Below are 19250 nucleotides of genomic sequence, written 5' to 3'. Positions count from 1 at the left end.
AGTATTCAGTTATATTTACTTGGGTTTTTGAAAAAATGTAACAATTTAGAAGTGCTGTACTTCTTACTTGAGTAGTTTTATTATGAAGTATTTCTACATTTCAGTAAAATGTCTGGATTTTCTACCCACTGAATGAAAAACAAATATGTTTTTAACCAGACACAGACACACACCTGTAGTTTTTGTTCAAGTTTAATAAGTTTTTATTGAAAGAAACTGATTTGGGAAAATTTGAATTGATTGATTTGATTTATGGTCATTTTCGTCCTAAAAATACCAACATTTCCACAAAACTTTATATTTTATTCCATTGATTATGTAATTTTTAAGTATTAAATGACTGATCCAGATCATGACACTATACCACCACCATGTTTGACTGTAGCTGTGATGCTAATTTACTGAAATCCTTAAAGGTGATCTACTATATTTCCTTGAACAGATTAGGATAGGTTTATGGGTGATACAAACATTCCAATTTTTGCACAAAATCATTCTTGGACAGTGAGGTTTTAGTCTGTTCAGCTTTGCCTATTCTGACCTCCTGTCAGAATTAGCTGTTTTAGGGCCTCTTGTCACTGTAAATCCAAATAAAACGCTGCTGGCATCTTGACGTTTACACTCGTTTAAACTGTAAATATGGCTGCAAACAGATGCGCAATTATACAATCATACATCTTTGAAAAGCATTAGTGGAGCCTCCTGCACAACCAACAAAAATGCAGTAAGTGGTTTCTGGATGGTAAGTTAACAATAAAACACTTTTCTTTTCCAGCAGCCATTGTACAGTGAATACAGCAGTAACCAAACATGCTGGAACTCTACTTTTGATGCTAGGTAACTGGCTGGGCTTCGCTGGGATTGCCAGGGAAGAGGCAATGACTGCTGATTTGTGACGTTACATTCAGAAGGTTTTTTTGAAATGGCTCCTTTTCCAGACACAAAAAAAACATAAAATTGCCAAGAACTACTTTACATGTTTTTTAAGCACTTGGGATGTTTTCAGAAGTGGTAGAAACACAAAATGTAAGCACAGAATCATGAAAAATGTGAACTTTGCTTAATACATGCCCTCTAAGATATTTTGGACAGATGGGCTTTTGTGTTGGTTTTGGTCACAAGTGATTTTTGTGGTTCGTTAAAGTTCCAAAACCTTAAAAATGGCTTTGTAATATGACATCCTGGCCTAAAAACAGAAGATGGATGTAGGAGGCACTGAAACAGGAAGCTTATAAATGAAACATGGCTACATCTTCAAGCCTGTTTCTTTACGGTTTATACAGAATAAAAATTTATTACTTAATTAAAAACAGGAATATGTCAGATGACTGTGGAACAACTTGTTGTCTAAACTGACTTGTTTATTTTAAAGATGATCCATCCAGGAAGTAGTCTGCTCCATAGATATAAACACAGGTAGGGAGGATAGGTAAGTTTCTCACTAAAATCCATCTCTGTCGAAAACAATTCATTTCCCAGGACTAAGAATCACTTGGAAACTTTGACTTAACTACAAAAATATTCTTTCTTTTAAAGCAAATTTTACTGTCATTATGAAACGTGCTGATGTTTCTGTTTAATCAGTAACACATCCTCCTACATGTTTAACCATTAATTAGCTTGACCTGCAGCTTTTTATTTGTGTCTGAGCCAAGTGAATGACATTGGTTTTCTGTAGCTGCAGTCTGATTGTACATGTCAGTAGTTTAGCTTCTCTTCTACCCTCCAGCGGGGGTCCATGCAGAGAACTTTTAAATCCCTGAGTAGGGTTCTGGTTTGATTGGTCTCCAGGATACTGCATTCAGAAAAATAAATCTCCTTTTCTTTAAAGCGGAACACTTAGTAATATCTTCACTGTCTGCCCAGGAAAAAAATCTCCAAATCTTTCAAACTTCAAGGTCGTCTCCTTGTCCATTTTTAAGTGACCCCATCAGATTTAGTTCTGGAAACTTGGTCATTAAACAACTTTCATTTTCTTCAAGTGAACCCATTGTTTTGGTGATTTTGATGTTTTTTTATAATGTTTTTCTTTTTGCGTCAAAACTTACAAGTATTTGAAACTTATCAATGTTTTATTCGTTTTAACACAATCTTAGTTACATCTGTAAAAAAAAAAAGGAGTTGTGGAGCTGCTCTTGACTGGATATTCTGGACGCCGTGCAACTGGAAAGACTTTTCGCTTTTACTTTTGGACATTTGCTATGATTTGTAACCATGGTAACGAGGTATTGTTTTTACAACCAGGAGCTGAATATTAGCTCAGGAGGTCAAATAATATCTGAACTAAATCCACAAATCCCAGATGAGTTGGAGAGGAGACTTCATGGACGCAGAGCAGAGAGAAGAAGGAGGTTCAAACTAACTCTTCTGGCTGGATAGAGATTTAAAAAGCAGTGGTAAAAGCAAATGAGGTGGATTAGCAGCAGTGCTTTCTAACAGCTGATGGTGTCATCCAGGACATGTTATTGTGAAATATCATCTCTGCTGTCTGAATATTGACCTGTCAGCTTGTCATTTTATGAAACTGTCATGCAGCAACATGCTTCTGTCAGAGGCTTTTTCCGATATGTTGCGACACTGACTGCTTCAGGAGATCCTTTCTGCTAACAGCATCATCATCATCATCATCATCCATGACTCTGGAGAAAGTTGGATGAGTTATGACAGGATTTAACTTCCTTTGTGGATAAATAAAGTGGGAATGAGCAAAAATGTGGTGCAAAGTTGATGGATGGATGAAACAATTAAATGACAGAAAAAATATTGTCTTTTGTACATATTTACTTTATGTTAAAATATTCATGTTAAAAATCTCCACTATGTAATTGGTGTGAACTAATGAGGAACAAATGCTGAAATTAAACTAAAATATCTTCCAATAAACTTCTGCAACCAGGTTTTCATTCAAACAGATGTTGGTTACATATCAGCCACATTGCAGGCTGGAAAAGTTTGGAAAGATTTATAATTGTTTCAGTTTTCTTAGTCTCAAAATTTCAATTTCAAGAGAGTTTTGTTCACTTCTGCAACTTTCATCTGTTTCCAGTGTTTGATGATGATGATGATTTATGTCAAACAGACATTTCACCAAGAGAAAACACATTATAAAAAGTATAACTTGCATATTTTCTAAGTGTAAATGCTACAGTATTACCAAACAAATGCACCACTTGTTTGGTGACTATCAGTCTGAAGAAGTTTAACTCATTTAATGGAAATTAATTTAACTACTGGGAGTTGGAAGGCTGGACTATATGGAAATGGAAAAAATTAGGATATTTGACCTTTAGAGTCAGAGGCATGCATGGTTGATGCACTTCTGCATGCGTCTGTTGGGGGGCGTGAGCAGCGGTGCCAGCCTTACGGTTCGTATTATAATGGCATCTTTCGTTTTGCATAAATTAAAAAAGAAAAAAAAAAGCTAAGAGGGTGGGAACAGTGTTACCTCACCGACCCACATGGGGGTGTGGTCTTCCTCTGGATGCAGCTATATGAATTTGGACAAACGAGACGTTGAGTCACTTTGGGAGACATCGCTGGTGGAGATGTAGCTGTCCGGGGCGTGAGGGCGGCTCCAAGCCCCGCGTTAGCAGCGGGGAGGACCGGAGCTGTGGACGCGGAGGATGGACCCGTCAGGAGCATAAATGGACTGCGCCGGCTGGGACGTCACGATGCGTCGTCGCCACAAAGCTCATGAACGCGTTCATTTGGCTCCCAGCATGCAGCACACCCGGAGGGACCGCCGCTTACAAGGAGGACCCCCTAAAAGCCCGCCCTGGAGCCCCCGAGGAGGAAAGAGTAAGACCTGCTTCCTCTTTAAAAACATAATTTATCAACACTCTGATCTCGTCTGGATATAAAAACAAACAAACAAACAAAATATAAGCTGCAGCTGCCCTTTAAGTGTTCCGAGCTGAGCTAAATAAAAATCTGTGTATTGTTTATTATCTTTGGCTCCGGATGTGGATCAGGTGAAGATTTATAGAATAAATTTGATCCGGATTTGTTTCCAGGGAGGCGGGTTTGTGTTGAGATGAGTTAGAGATGCATGCATGGTGCGCAGCAGCAGCAGCAGCATCTGAGATAAAGACTCCGAACATCATGTGATGTCAGCAGCAAGAGACGTGCAGCTTCACTTGTGGCTGCAAACACGTTTGTTTGGAGATCTGCAGCTTCAACACAACACAGTTTTTAAATGATAACCGCAATAAATTGCACCACAGGATGCAAATATCCTTATTTGCGCCGCGTTTAGCAAATTTTTAGAAAGCCACATGAAAGAAATCCGGTTATTTACTTTAGATGCTGTTGTTTTCGCAGATTCAAATCTTATGAACCTGAATCTATCCATGCAAAACTGTCTCAGGATCTGCCATATGCTCTCTTATTACTGTTTCGAGTGTTACATAAGTCCATGATGCACCATTTACTGTGTAAAGAGACACATGTGACAGTTTTTATTGTGCATCTCAACTTCACAGCGGGGTTTTTCCAGGAGTTATGACCCTCGTGCTGCATAGTTTGTCCTGTTTGCTGCTGCGACCTTTCACAACATTTTGCTAATGCATCCGGCCTACTTTGCATACCAAGAGTTAGCCTACATTACGAACAGGCGAAGAAATTTAAGGCATGATTTTGGTTTGTGCGTCCAGCAGCAGCAGGACTTCCTGCAGGCTGAGATTATGGAGCTAGGGCTCTTACGTAAGGCCTGTTTAATCTCTCTGGAAGTTCAAGCCTACTTCTGCTGTACTTTTATCTTTTGTATATAAATATTAACAAAATGTTACAGTTTTTGGTAAGAATCATTTTAAAGTGAAGCCTTGCTTATTTCCCATCAGTTTTGAGATAATTTTAGGTTATTTTTCTTTGTTATTGTGTATTTTTGCTTCATCACAAAATCTTTACGCAAATCAAGAAAACCAGAGATTGAACTCGATTATTCCATGCATAAATATGCGATTTTCTACCGTGAAATTTCCCTTGAAGTCCAAAGATGGGCAAAGAATCCAGATTTTGGCAGCTGAGCCATGCGCTGAGACGCACAGCATGTTTGAGATGGAGAAGGGGCCCGTCGCTTTGAGTCTGCAGCAGCAGCAGCAGCAGCATCTGCAGAGTCACGGAAGCTGCAGAGCGATACAACCTGCAGCTTTTACCACAGAGTTCCCATCATCCCAGGATATTTCCGCCAAAACCCAGAAATTCACTTGGATGAAGCCGTGTGCAACTTTATTTTCCGGCGCACCATATTTGTTTAATTATTTTTATTAATTATTGTTGTTTTTTGTAGAGCTGAAGATCGAGACACCCTTCAAATCTCCAGGTGAATATATGATTGACAGACATTTCCACAATCCCGCTGCATTGTGGCGCAAACTTTTCAGAAATGAGGCGGTGAAAGAACTTCAGTCTGGAAATGTTCGCTAAATCCGGTCGGGATAGTTTCTATCGCTGCCATAAAAGCTAAAAACTTTACAATTATTCAAATAAAAGACATGGAAAACACTTTATTACTATTCCGCGTTACAGGTCTGTTATGTAGAATCAAAAGAAACAAATGAATGTATATACAAGTTATTTAAATAAAGTTAAAAATAAGGTAAGAATTGATGAAGACAAAAAGGTTTATTAAAAACACACTAGACAAACTACGTCGCTTTTTTTGTCAAATCTAAAAATATACAACGCCAAATAAATAAGTACGTCAGAGAGCATGTAGTTAAAAACATTTATGAAAATAATAATAAAAAAACCCATAAAATTAATGAAAAACGTTCCTGGAGTTCTACAAAAAAAGAGAGAAATTGTCTGAGTGAATAAAAACCTTCAGAGTGCGTCATGGCCTGGAGACGTGACGCAGAGAAATGATCTGCAGCAATGGCTGTTTCTGGCAAAAACCCAAACACTGATTAAAGGGAAGCAGCTGCAAAATAAACCATGTTCCCCCTTCATAAATACATATGTATTTAATGTTTTCTGTTGGCATTAATCTGCTCAGCCTGTGGGGTTGAATGGGATCAGTGGCCTGTTTCCACCACACTGTAAAGAAAGAATAATTATCTCTGTGATAATGTAGAGTGTTAATTAGGCTTCTCATCTCCACTTAAACCCAAAAGAAAGCTAATTAAAAAATAAATAAAAGTCTGTTTACTAAAAGCTGTAATAAAATACTAATTCCCTCTCACACATTGAAATAAAGTTTATTTTTCTAATTTCTTCCAGCAATAATTGTAATATAATTTTTTTCTCAAATGCATCACATAGTACAAAAATTAACATTTTCTTTACTTCCAAAAATTACCTTAACATGTTTGAAACACTTTAGTTTTTTAATTCCAATTTCTTAGAATTAGTGTAAACTAGTACATCAGGAAGTTATGCACAATAGTGTGTAATGTTTATTATTTTTCTATGATTATAAGTACAGATTTACACTTCCTGTAGAATTAGAACATTTATTAAATTTTGTGTTGCTGCTTTATCTACTTCCTCATTAAAATGTTGCTGTTTTTTTTTTAAATCAGATTTTTACTGTATGGTTTTGCTTTGAATTGCAATAAAATTCAAATTTCATTTGCATGACATTTAATTGCTTAGAGGATGCATTTTCCCAGCAGCTTCGCCTTGTGAATCTTTAGAGATGCTTTTTTTTTATTTGTTAAAGCAATTTCACAGGGATGCGTTTATCACCATGTGATCAGTTGTCTGTGTTAAACCTCCACATATATAACGTGAGACTATTACTATCTTAATTTACACCTCTGCCTGCTGGTTGGCACATATTCCAGAGTAAATTAGCTTTGCTTTGTTTTGGTGAATTAGTTCTGATGTCTTCTGCTTTCTGTGGCCGTTTGTCCTTCCAGGAGCATCCAGAGGTTTCTGTCGCGCATTCGTTGCTGCAGGCCTGAGGGGTTGTCTGTTATCTTTGGTTATCTAGCTGTATGAGTGACGTACATTCTTCATAAAGCTAGATAACCGAAAGTAACAAGAATCCCATTACACGCCTGCACAGGAAGAAGGAAAACGGTGTGGAAATTGAGCCCAGAGAGCAGCGGATCGGGCTGGAGGTGGAGGGCAGCTGCTGCTAACCAATGATGTGAAGGTATGATGCCGCGTTACATAAGCGCCGATTTTACCGAGAGGGGAGGGACGCATCTGTGTGCGCTGTGGGCGAAAAGACAATAACTGGGATTAAAAAGAGCAAACTCACACTATGGGCTAGCATCTGTGTGCTCATTTCTTTTTTTTTTTATAAAAGGTTAAATTCAAACTAAACACTCATGAGTGATTTCAAACCTCACGGATCTGCTGTTCTTGAAAAATATGTTAAAAACAGAGTCACTAAAATGAGAAGGTAATCAGAACACATTTTATTATGGCAAATTGAGAGAAAACATTACAAAAATCACAAAAGTAAGAGTCACATTCACAGAAATATTAAAACATTTTTGGTGTCAAGTATTTTTCAGGAATGCTTTAAAACACACACTTTACAAATCCTCATTTCTGAGTCTAATCAGGGATTATTCTTTTCAGATTAATCGTCTCATTCAAAAATAAATACAAATATTTCAATCCCATATGTTTCCAGAAAAGTCCCAGAAAACATGGCATGTATATTTTTTTACAGTTTAATACAGTTTTTATATTTTATATAGTTGAAGAGATTCAGTACTAGATATTTTTTACTTTGAACAATTTTCCATCTTATATCTTTTTTTTTTTCCTCAGAGTGAAATTCCTCAGAGTGAAATTGATTTCGTATTTGAAATACTTTTGAAATGCAACGTGGAAATGGGCCTGTCCTGCTGCTGTAAAACTACGATGGCAAAAATCTAATTTCTTTAACTCAGAAAACAAAAGCAGCAATTATTCCCACTGGTGCCACAAGAATGAAACACTGAAAATCACAATTTTAATTTAAATGTGTAATTTAAAATTATTTTTATTCTGATAAACAGAGTTAAGCAGAAAGGTAAACATCCATCAACATGTTTATTGAGAAAAATATGAACAATTTCTGTGATTCTACTTTTTATAAACTGACAGAGAGCTATAATAGCTTTGATACGGCTCTCTGCCCAGGGCATTTTTCCGTTTAGGGATGGCATGAATGCTCAGGAACAAAAACGTCGTCATAAGTTCTACAGTTTATTGTCATGTCCAGTCAGTAGGAAGTGGGCAGCCCTCCTCTTGGGTATGTAATAAACAATTATTTACCAGTTTAATGCCCTGCTAACTGCTAATGATGCTTAGGTTCAATTTAAAATATAACTATTTCAGTATTTTCTAACTTTAATATTGGTGTTTATAGGCTGCTGATTGGTCTTTCCTTTTAAATACTTTCTTTCATTAACAAAAACTAAGAAACTACCATCTGGATTTCAGTATTTCATCAGCTAAAATAACTTTAAAATTACGATTATATTTATCAAAACACATAAACAGCAACTTCAGTGATTTATTTTGCATCAGGATAACCTTAAAGAGAGGCAGACATAAAAATGGTAAAATATACATTAGTCAAACCTGGATGGATCGGTGAAAAAGGAGGAGCTTGTTCCACTGACTGAGTGTAACTCTTTCCAGCAACAGGTGTGGGAGGGGAGGGTGTGTGCCTCTATTCCCCATTATGTTAGAGACGATTCTTCCTCTGGGGGGAGCGTTTGTTTTTGAAGCCGTGGCCTTTATAAAACCTCACACAGGTAACTTGCTGTGATATCGTTCTGCATTTAGCAGCAAACTGCTGCAGATTCATGCATGTTTCAGGCTCCTGCACATAAAGGCCGAGTGTTTACACGTTCATCCCCCTCCCCACCCTCACATGAATATTAATCCAAACTCATCAGGGTTTGGCTTCTTTTATGGCAGCCTTCATAAAAGCACATAATGAGACTGCAGCTCTTGTTGGGTTTCAGAGAGCGCGTCCTGCAGAGGCAGAGGTGGAGACAAAACAAAGACCACCGCGAAAAGGCAATTAGCAGCACTTTGCCTCGTTTGGAGCATCTCCACTCCACTGGAAGCCTTTTTTTTTTCCTTCTTTTTTTTGCAGGTGATTTTGTGGAATCAAAAAAAAATACAACAAAAGGACATCTAAATAACAAAAAACCGAAGAAACTCAAAGGTGCCATTAAAACCGCGTGAAAAAGAAACAAACTCGGTATTAATTACGTGACCCTTCAGGCACATTTTGAGCTCAATTCCTCCCAATTTGAAGCTCTTAGAGGGTCACATTAAACGGTGTTAACTGGTGAGAGTAAGAGAACGCAACATCACTCAGCATGTGTAAGGTTTATCCAGCTGCTATATAAAATCAGTGCTTGATTAGCAGACAAAGTGTGAGTATTTTTATCAGTGTAAAACAGAGATTTAAGCCAGTTTGTGTCCTAATGAAGCAGGTTATAATCCATTTTCTGTTGACCGGACTGTACTTCCCTCCTCCCCCCTCATTCATTTAATTTCATTCTTTGTGTTTTTTTTCCCCAGCTCAGATTCTCAGATGGTTGGCTCTGATTTGTATGCATTTGCATAATGAATGTCATTTGCATGCTCAGGGGCAGACCATACCATGAGAACGGCTGTGTTGGTTGTTTGTGCGAATGTGTGTGTTTGCTCATGCATGGGGCACCGTGTGTACATTTGGATGCTTTATTTTATTTTTTTTAATGAACAGACCGACATGTGGAGTTGTGTTTCCCTCCTGTGACTTTGTTTTTTTTTTCCTGTGCCATGTTTGTGAGTGGGAGAGTTCCTCCTGAATGTGCATGTAGGGCAGCGATGTGACGATCATGCCTCCTTCTCCTCCCCCCCTCGCCGTCTTGGTAGTGATGCACCAACTAGAAGAATGAAAATAAAAGACTCCTTCCTCGATCCCATAATCCTCCTCGTCTCTGACCCCTCCCTTGCCAGTTTGTCCTCCTCTCCCGCATGGCAAGTCACAGTCCCGCCACCATCTTAGGTGCTAAGACTGGCACAAAATGGCAGCTGAATGGGAAACATGGACAAGCCGGCGCTGCACCTTCCCCCACTTCACGTTATGCCCTCATCCTTTCCGCGCCATTGGTCGCCTCGAGACGGTGTTAATTACTGCCAGAGTGTTAATTGCAGAGACCGCCGCCCCCCCCAGAGACGTGCAGGAAGGGATGAGATAGGAGAAAACCATGCAGCCAGCCGGCGGCGTCTTAATGTCGAAGAGGTGGCATTTTTAAGGGCAACTACGCCGCTTTCCGCCGTGCCCGTCGTCTCGCTGCAGCTGATCGGGATTCTAACGGCGATGCCCGGGAAAAGTCTCGTTAATTAAATTGTTTCAGTGTTTTTAATTACAAAAGAGTTGCAATTAGCACAACTGGCGGTATTTCTGCATGTGGAGCTTTTAATTCCAGATGAGCGTGCCGGCATCTTGATTTGATGAAATAGAGGGGCAAAAAAAACAAGCTAAACCCTCCCACACGTACGCGGGGAGCCGTAATTAGCAACACAGCGGCGTTCATAAATCTCCACTTGTAATCAGACTTAGCCGCGTTCTCACATGAGAAATGTGTTTTAGCTTAAACCTTCGGTTCAGTCGACGTAGCATCAGGTTTTACGAAGAAACTGCGACACATTTTGGTACAAATCTGAAAGCCTAATTTATGCAAGGACGAAAAAAAAAATCCCAGTATGCACTGTAAAAACAATTCAGTTGGTCTGTAGAGTATTTGACCTCCAGTCACTTTCATTTTGCAAACCCATTTTTAAACTTAAACTAAAACAGTTAATGAATTCAAAGAGTTATGGAAGGTTTTATACATGGAAAAAAAAACCGCAATGGATGGATGAATACCAGACGAGTGGCTGGATGTGTGGATGAATAAATGGATCATAGATAAATTAATGGAGGGATGGACAGCGACACAGATGGAGAGAGAAATGGATGAAAGAATAGATAGATACAACCTTTATAGAGCTAAAGTGAATAAAGTTCAGACATATAAATATGTTTTCATTCTTCATGCTCCTTCAGACCAAAAATATCCAGAAATCAAATTCAAGAATGGAGAAATACGAGATTCTCACTATAATTATAAACAAAAATGTGACCCAATAAAACGGAAAAACACCATTATTCTTATAACTGATTAAAAAAAGTGCAAATTGATTGTCAAAGTAATAATAATGACATCTGTATCATTTCATTTTGTTGTTCTTTTGAGCTGATCACCTATAATCAATCCATTATTCTTATTTATTGACTCAAACAAAAACACTCGACAAATTTAGTGGTATAGTTTCAGTCTTATTATCCAGAATATAAACATTTTTATCTACTCTTTATAGAATAAAACCTGCAGTTTAACAAGCTACCAGCTGGTTAATTAGTCCAATCTGCTCAGATAAAACACCTTACAGTCACAGAAACATTTCCAAGATGACTAGCGGTGTGCAGCAACAGGTAGGGGTGGGGCAGTGGACGCAGTAGAAACAATATGAAGGGAAACATTTTAAATCCTCAGCCGGATACCAGTACCCACCCGTCTGCTGCTGTATACAAAAATATATACATTTATATAAATGCAACATTGATTTCAACCAAACAATGAGGAAAAATAGAAATTGGCTTCCTGACTGACTGTAAGTTCATGTATTTACATATAAACGTTCACATCGTCCCACTTTTAAAAATAAACGTGAAATTTTCTCTTAATAGAGAAACACAACAAATTTTTTATTTTATGATATTTTATGAGCTGCATTGTGTGGGTCTGTAATTCTTATAAATAGGTGAAGAAATTAAATTTTTTTATTTTAATAAATATTACATTTTGTCTAAATAACATCAAGACTGACTTTAATCTTTAATCATTTGCTGTTGGGTTAAATTTAGATCTACAGCTCTGGGAAACATGAAGAGACCACTTAAAATGATATGTTTCTCTGATTTTACTCTTTAAATCTATATGTTTGAGTAAAATGAACATTGTCCTTTTGTTCTATGAACTACTGACATCATGTCTCTGAAATTACAAACAAAAATGTAATATTTATTAGCAGAAAATGAGAAAAGGTCAAAATAAAAAGATTCAGTGCTTTCAGACCTGAAATAATGCAAAGAAAACAATTTGATATTCATTTAGAAACAACTATACTAATGTTTTAACTCAAAGAGTTCAGAAATCAATGTTTGGTGGAATAATTAGGAGGTTTCCAATGGGACTCAGTGCAGTGGGCTCTTAAGTTTTTCCAGATCTGCATCCTTATTTACTTTATTTACCTTCGTTTAACTGCATCTGGGTACAGAAGACATTTAAGTTTTTAATGTTTTAAGCATTTTTATGTACAAGAGTGATATGTGGGAGACAGAGATGATGAAAAGTAAAGTTTTCCATCTATCCATCTACACTGCAAAAACACACAATCTTACCAAGTATATTTAGTTTTGTTTGTAGNCATCATCCATGACTCTGGAGAAAGTTGGATGAGTTATGACAGGATTTAACTTCCTTTGTGGATAAATAAAGTGGGAATGAGCAAAAATGTGGTGCAAAGTTGATGGATGGATGAAACAATTAAATGACAGAAAAAATATTGTCTTTTGTACATATTTACTTTATGTTAAAATATTCATGTTAAAAATCTCCACTATGTAATTGGTGTGAACTAATGAGGAACAAATGCTGAAATTAAACTAAAATATCTTCCAATAAACTTCTGCAACCAGGTTTTCATTCAAACAGATGTTGGTTACATATCAGCCACATTGCAGGCTGGAAAAGTTTGGAAAGATTTATAATTGTTTCAGTTTTCTTAGTCTCAAAATTTCAATTTCAAGAGAGTTTTGTTCACTTCTGCAACTTTCATCTGTTTCCAGTGTTTGATGATGATGATGATTTATGTCAAACAGACATTTCACCAAGAGAAAACACATTATAAAAAGTATAACTTGCATATTTTCTAAGTGTAAATGCTACAGTATTACCAAACAAATGCACCACTTGTTTGGTGACTATCAGTCTGAAGAAGTTTAACTCATTTAATGGAAATTAATTTAACTACTGGGAGTTGGAAGGCTGGACTATATGGAAATGGAAAAAATTAGGATATTTGACCTTTAGAGTCAGAGGCATGCATGGTTGATGCACTTCTGCATGCGTCTGTTGGGGGGCGTGAGCAGCGGTGCCAGCCTTACGGTTCGTATTATAATGGCATCTTTCGTTTTGCATAAATTAAAAAAGAAAAAAAAAAGCTAAGAGGGTGGGAACAGTGTTACCTCACCGACCCACATGGGGGTGTGGTCTTCCTCTGGATGCAGCTATATGAATTTGGACAAACGAGACGTTGAGTCACTTTGGGAGACATCGCTGGTGGAGATGTAGCTGTCCGGGGCGTGAGGGCGGCTCCAAGCCCCGCGTTAGCAGCGGGGAGGACCGGAGCTGTGGACGCGGAGGATGGACCCGTCAGGAGCATAAATGGACTGCGCCGGCTGGGACGTCACGATGCGTCGTCGCCACAAAGCTCATGAACGCGTTCATTTGGCTCCCAGCATGCAGCACACCCGGAGGGACCGCCGCTTACAAGGAGGACCCCCTAAAAGCCCGCCCTGGAGCCCCCGAGGAGGAAAGAGTAAGACCTGCTTCCTCTTTAAAAACATAATTTATCAACACTCTGATCTCGTCTGGATATAAAAACAAACAAACAAACAAAATATAAGCTGCAGCTGCCCTTTAAGTGTTCCGAGCTGAGCTAAATAAAAATCTGTGTATTGTTTATTATCTTTGGCTCCGGATGTGGATCAGGTGAAGATTTATAGAATAAATTTGATCCGGATTTGTTTCCAGGGAGGCGGGTTTGTGTTGAGATGAGTTAGAGATGCATGCATGGTGCGCAGCAGCAGCAGCAGCATCTGAGATAAAGACTCCGAACATCATGTGATGTCAGCAGCAAGAGACGTGCAGCTTCACTTGTGGCTGCAAACACGTTTGTTTGGAGATCTGCAGCTTCAACACAACACAGTTTTTAAATGATAACCGCAATAAATTGCACCACAGGATGCAAATATCCTTATTTGCGCCGCGTTTAGCAAATTTTTAGAAAGCCACATGAAAGAAATCCGGTTATTTACTTTAGATGCTGTTGTTTTCGCAGATTCAAATCTTATGAACCTGAATGTATCCATGCAAAACTGTCTCAGGATCTGCCATATGCTCTCTTATTACTGTTTCGAGTGTTACATAAGTCCATGATGCACCATTTACTGTGTAAAGAGACACATGTGACAGTTTTTATTGTGCATCTCAACTTCACAGCGGGGTTTTTCCAGGAGTTATGACCCTCGTGCTGCATAGTTTGTCCTGTTTGCTGCTGCGACCTTTCACAACATTTTGCTAATGCATCCGGCCTACTTTGCATACCAAGAGTTAGCCTACATTACGAACAGGCGAAGAAATTTAAGGCATGATTTTGGTTTGTGCGTCCAGCAGCAGCAGGACTTCCTGCAGGCTGAGATTATGGAGCTAGGGCTCTTACGTAAGGCCTGTTTAATCTCTCTGGAAGTTCAAGCCTACTTCTGCTGTACTTTTATCTTTTGTATATAAATATTAACAAAATGTTACAGTTTTTGGTAAGAATCATTTTAAAGTGAAGCCTTGCTTATTTCCCATCAGTTTTGAGATAATTTTAGGTTATTTTTCTTTGTTATTGTGTATTTTTGCTTCATCACAAAATCTTTACGCAAATCAAGAAAACCAGAGATTGAACTCGATTATTCCATGCATAAATATGCGATTTTCTACCGTGAAATTTCCCTTGAAGTCCAAAGATGGGCAAAGAATCCAGATTTTGGCAGCTGAGCCATGCGCTGAGACGCACAGCATGTTTGAGATGGAGAAGGGGCCCGTCGCTTTGAGTCTGCAGCAGCAGCAGCAGCAGCATCTGCAGAGTCACGGAAGCTGCAGAGCGATACAACCTGCAGCTTTTACCACAGAGTTCCCATCATCCCAGGATATTTCCGCCAAAACCCAGAAATTCACTTGGATGAAGCCGTGTGCAACTTTATTTTCCGGCGCACCATATTTGTTTAATTATTTTTATTAATTATTGTTGTTTTTTGTAGAGCTGAAGATCGAGACACCCTTCAAATCTCCAGGTGAATATATGATTGACAGACATTTCCACAATCCCGCTGCATTGTGGCGCAAACTTTTCAGAAATGAGGCGGTGAAAGAACTTCAGTCTGGAAATGTTCGCTAAATCCGGTCGGGATAGTTTCTATCGCTGCCATAAAAGCTAAAAACTTTACAATTATTCAAATAAAAGACATGGAAAACACTTTATTACTATTCCGCGTTACAGGTCTGTTATGTAGAATCAAAAGAAACAAATGAATGTATATACAAGTTATTTAAATAAAGTTAAAAATAAGGTAAGAATTGATGAAGACAAAAAGGTTTATTAAAAACACACTAGACAAACTACGTCGCTTTTTTTGTCAAATCTAAAAATATACAACGCCAAATAAATAAGTACGTCAGAGAGCATGTAGTTAAAAACATTTATGAAAATAATAATAAAAAAACCCATAAAATTAATGAAAAACGTTCCTGGAGTTCTACAAAAAAAGAGAGAAATTGTCTGAGTGAATAAAAACCTTCAGAGTGCGTCATGGCCTGGAGACGTGACGCAGAGAAATGATCTGCAGCAATGGCTGTTTCTGGCAAAAACCCAAACACTGATTAAAGGGAAGCAGCTGCAAAATAAACCATGTTCCCCCTTCATAAATACATATGTATTTAATGTTTTCTGTTGGCATTAATCTGCTCAGCCTGTGGGGTTGAATGGGATCAGTGGCCTGTTTCCACCACACTGTAAAGAAAGAATAATTATCTCTGTGATGGAGTGTTAATTAGGCTTCTCATCTCCACTTAAACCCAAAAGAAAGCTAATTAAAAAATAAATAAAAGTGTGTTTACTAAAAGCTGTAATAAAATACTAATTCCCTCTCACACATTGAAATAAAGTTTATTTTTCTAATTTCTTCCAGCAATAATTGTAATATAATTTTTTTCTCAAATGCATCACATAGTACAAAAATTAACATTTTCTTTACTTCCAAAAATTACCTTAACATGTTTGAAACACTTTAGTTTTTTAATTCCAATTTCTTAGAATTAGTGTAAACTAGTACATCAGGAAGTTATGCACAATAGTGTGTAATGTTTATTATTTTTCTATGATTATAAGTACAGATTTACACTTCCTGTAGAATTAGAACATTTATTAAATTTTGTGTTGCTGCTTTATCTACTTCCTCATTAAAATGTTGCTGTTTTTTTTTTAAATCAGATTTTTACTGTATGGTTTTGCTTTGAATTGCAATAAAATTCAAATTTCATTTGCATGACATTTAATTGCTTAGAGGATGCATTTTCCCAGCAGCTTCGCCTTGTGAATCTTTAGAGATGCTTTTTTTTTATTTGTTAAAGCAATTTCACAGGGATGCGTTTATCACCATGTGATCAGTTGTCTGTGTTAAACCTCCACATATATAACGTGAGACTATTACTATCTTAATTTACACCTCTGCCTGCTGGTTGGCACATATTCCAGAGTAAATTAGCTTTGCTTTGTTTTGGTGAATTAGTTCTGATGTCTTCTGCTTTCTGTGGCCGTTTGTCCTTCCAGGAGCATCCAGAGGTTTCTGTCGCGCATTCGTTGCTGCAGGCCTGAGGGGTTGTCTGTTATCTTTGGTTATCTAGCTGTATGAGTGACGTACATTCTTCATAAAGCTAGATAACCGAAAGTAACAAGAATCCCATTACACGCCTGCACAGGAAGAAGGAAAACGGTGTGGAAATTGAGCCCAGAGAGCAGCGGATCGGGCTGGAGGTGGAGGGCAGCTGCTGCTAACCAATGATGTGAAGGTATGATGCCGCGTTACATAAGCGCCGATTTTACCGAGAGGGGAGGGACGCATCTGTGTGCGCTGTGGGCGAAAAGACAATAACTGGGATTAAAAAGAGCAAACTCACACTATGGGCTAGCATCTGTGTGCTCATTTCTTTTTTTTTTTATAAAAGGTTAAATTCAAACTAAACACTCATGAGTGATTTCAAACCTCACGGATCTGCTGTTCTTGAAAAATATGTTAAAAACAGAGTCACTAAAATGAGAAGGTAATCAGAACACATTTTATTATGGCAAATTGAGAGAAAACATTACAAAAATCACAAAAGTAAGAGTCACATTCACAGAAATATTAAAACATTTTTGGTGTCAAGTATTTTTCAGGAATGCTTTAAAACACACACTTTACAAATCCTCATTTCTGAGTCTAATCAGGGATTATTCTTTTCAGATTAATCGTCTCATTCAAAAATAAATACAAATATTTCAATCCCATATGTTTCCAGAAAAGTCCCAGAAAACATGGCATGTATATTTTTTTACAGTTTAATACAGTTTTTATATTTTATATAGTTGAAGAGATTCAGTACTAGATATTTTTTACTTTGAACAATTTTCCATCTTATATCTTTTTTTTTTTCCTCAGAGTGAAATTCCTCAGAGTGAAATTGATTTCGTATTTGAAATACTTTTGAAATGCAACGTGGAAATGGGCCTGTCCTGCTGCTGTAAAACTACGATGGCAAAAATCTAATTTCTTTAACTCAGAAAACAAAAGCAGCAATTATTCCCACTGGTGCCACAAGAATGAAACACTGAAAATCACAATTTTAATTTAAATGTGTAATTTAAAATTATTTTTATTCTGATAAACAGAGTTAAGCAGAAAGGTAAACATCCATCAACATGTTTATTGAGAAAAATATGAACAATTTCTGTGATTCTACTTTTTATAAACTGACAGAGAGCTATAATAGCTTTGATACGGCTCTCTGCCCAGGGCATTTTTCCGTTTAGGGATGGCATGAATGCTCAGGAACAAAAACGTCGTCATAAGTTCTACAGTTTATTGTCATGTCCAGTCAGTAGGAAGTGGGCAGCCCTCCTCTTGGGTATGTAATAAACAATTATTTACCAGTTTAATGCCCTGCTAACTGCTAATGATGCTTAGGTTCAATTTAAAATATAACTATTTCAGTATTTTCTAACTTTAATATTGGTGTTTATAGGCTGCTGATTGGTCTTTCCTTTTAAATACTTTCTTTCATTAACAAAAACTAAGAAACTACCATCTGGATTTCAGTATTTCATCAGCTAAAATAACTTTAAAATTACGATTATATTTATCAAAACACATAAACAGCAACTTCAGTGATTTATTTTGCATCAGGATAACCTTAAAGAGAGGCAGACATAAAAATGGTAAAATATACATTAGTCAAACCTGGATGGATCGGTGAAAAAGGAGGAGCTTGTTCCACTGACTGAGTGTAACTCTTTCCAGCAACAGGTGTGGGAGGGGAGGGTGTGTGCCTCTATTCCCCATTATGTTAGAGACGATTCTTCCTCTGGGGGGAGCGTTTGTTTTTGAAGCCGTGGCCTTTATAAAACCTCACACAGGTAACTTGCTGTGATATCGTTCTGCATTTAGCAGCAAACTGCTGCAGATTCATGCATGTTTCAGGCTCCTGCACATAAAGGCCGAGTGTTTACACGTTCATCCCCCTCCCCACCCTCACATGAATATTAATCCAAACTCATCAGGGTTTGGCTTCTTTTATGGCAGCCTTCATAAAAGCACATAATGAGACTGCAGCTCTTGTTGGGTTTCAGAGAGCGCGTCCTGCAGAGGCAGAGGTGGAGACAAAACAAAGACCACCGCGAAAAGGCAATTAGCAGCACTTTGCCTCGTTTGGAGCATCTCCACTCCACTGGAAGCCTTTTTTTTTTCCTTCTTTTTTTTGCAGGTGATTTTGTGGAATCAAAAAAAAATACAACAAAAGGACATCTAAATAACAAAAAACCGAAGAAACTCAAAGGTGCCATTAAAACCGCGTGAAAAAGAAACAAACTCGGTATTAATTACGTGACCCTTCAGGCACATTTTGAGCTCAATTCCTCCCAATTTGAAGCTCTTAGAGGGTCACATTAAACGGTGTTAACTGGTGAGAGTAAGAGAACGCAACATCACTCAGCATGTGTAAGGTTTATCCAGCTGCTATATAAAATCAGTGCTTGATTAGCAGACAAAGTGTGAGTATTTTTATCAGTGTAAAACAGAGATTTAAGCCAGTTTGTGTCCTAATGAAGCAGGTTATAATCCATTTTCTGTTGACCGGACTGTACTTCCCTCCTCCCCCCTCATTCATTTAATT

The 19250-nt window shown here is 37.7% G+C and overlaps 3 long non-coding RNA genes across 3 annotated transcripts in view; 2 read left to right on the top strand and 1 right to left on the bottom strand.

The window, feature by feature from the left end:
• Positions 1 to 3482: 3482 nt before the first annotated feature.
• Positions 3483 to 10430, top strand: LOC107837712 (uncharacterized). Its single transcript, XR_001663749.1, has 2 exons — positions 3483 to 3798; positions 6861 to 10430. It is a non-coding gene; the product is annotated as an uncharacterized LOC107837712 (long non-coding RNA).
• A 2888-nt stretch (positions 10431 to 13318) lies between these two features.
• LOC103146858 (uncharacterized) overlaps positions 13319 to 19250 on the top strand; it is a 14063-nt gene continuing 8131 nt past the window's right edge. Inside the window, exons 1-2 of the long non-coding RNA XR_477189.2 lie at positions 13319 to 13596; positions 16654 to 16892. This is a non-coding gene — a long non-coding RNA (uncharacterized LOC103146858). The remainder of the gene's footprint in view (positions 13597 to 16653; positions 16893 to 19250) is intronic.
• The window catches only part of LOC107837721 (uncharacterized), a 25331-nt gene continuing 22953 nt past the window's right edge, over positions 16873 to 19250 (bottom strand). The window contains exon 3 of the long non-coding RNA XR_001663765.1: positions 16873 to 16954. This is a non-coding gene — a long non-coding RNA (uncharacterized LOC107837721). The remainder of the gene's footprint in view (positions 16955 to 19250) is intronic.

This window comes from Poecilia formosa, unplaced genomic scaffold (assembly GCF_000485575.1).
Source record: "Poecilia formosa unplaced genomic scaffold, Poecilia_formosa-5.1.2 Scaffold169, whole genome shotgun sequence".
NCBI lineage: Eukaryota > Metazoa > Chordata > Actinopteri > Cyprinodontiformes > Poeciliidae > Poecilia > Poecilia formosa.
Note: the sequence above shows the minus strand (reverse complement) of the source record. Positions and strands in the feature narration are given on the sequence as shown.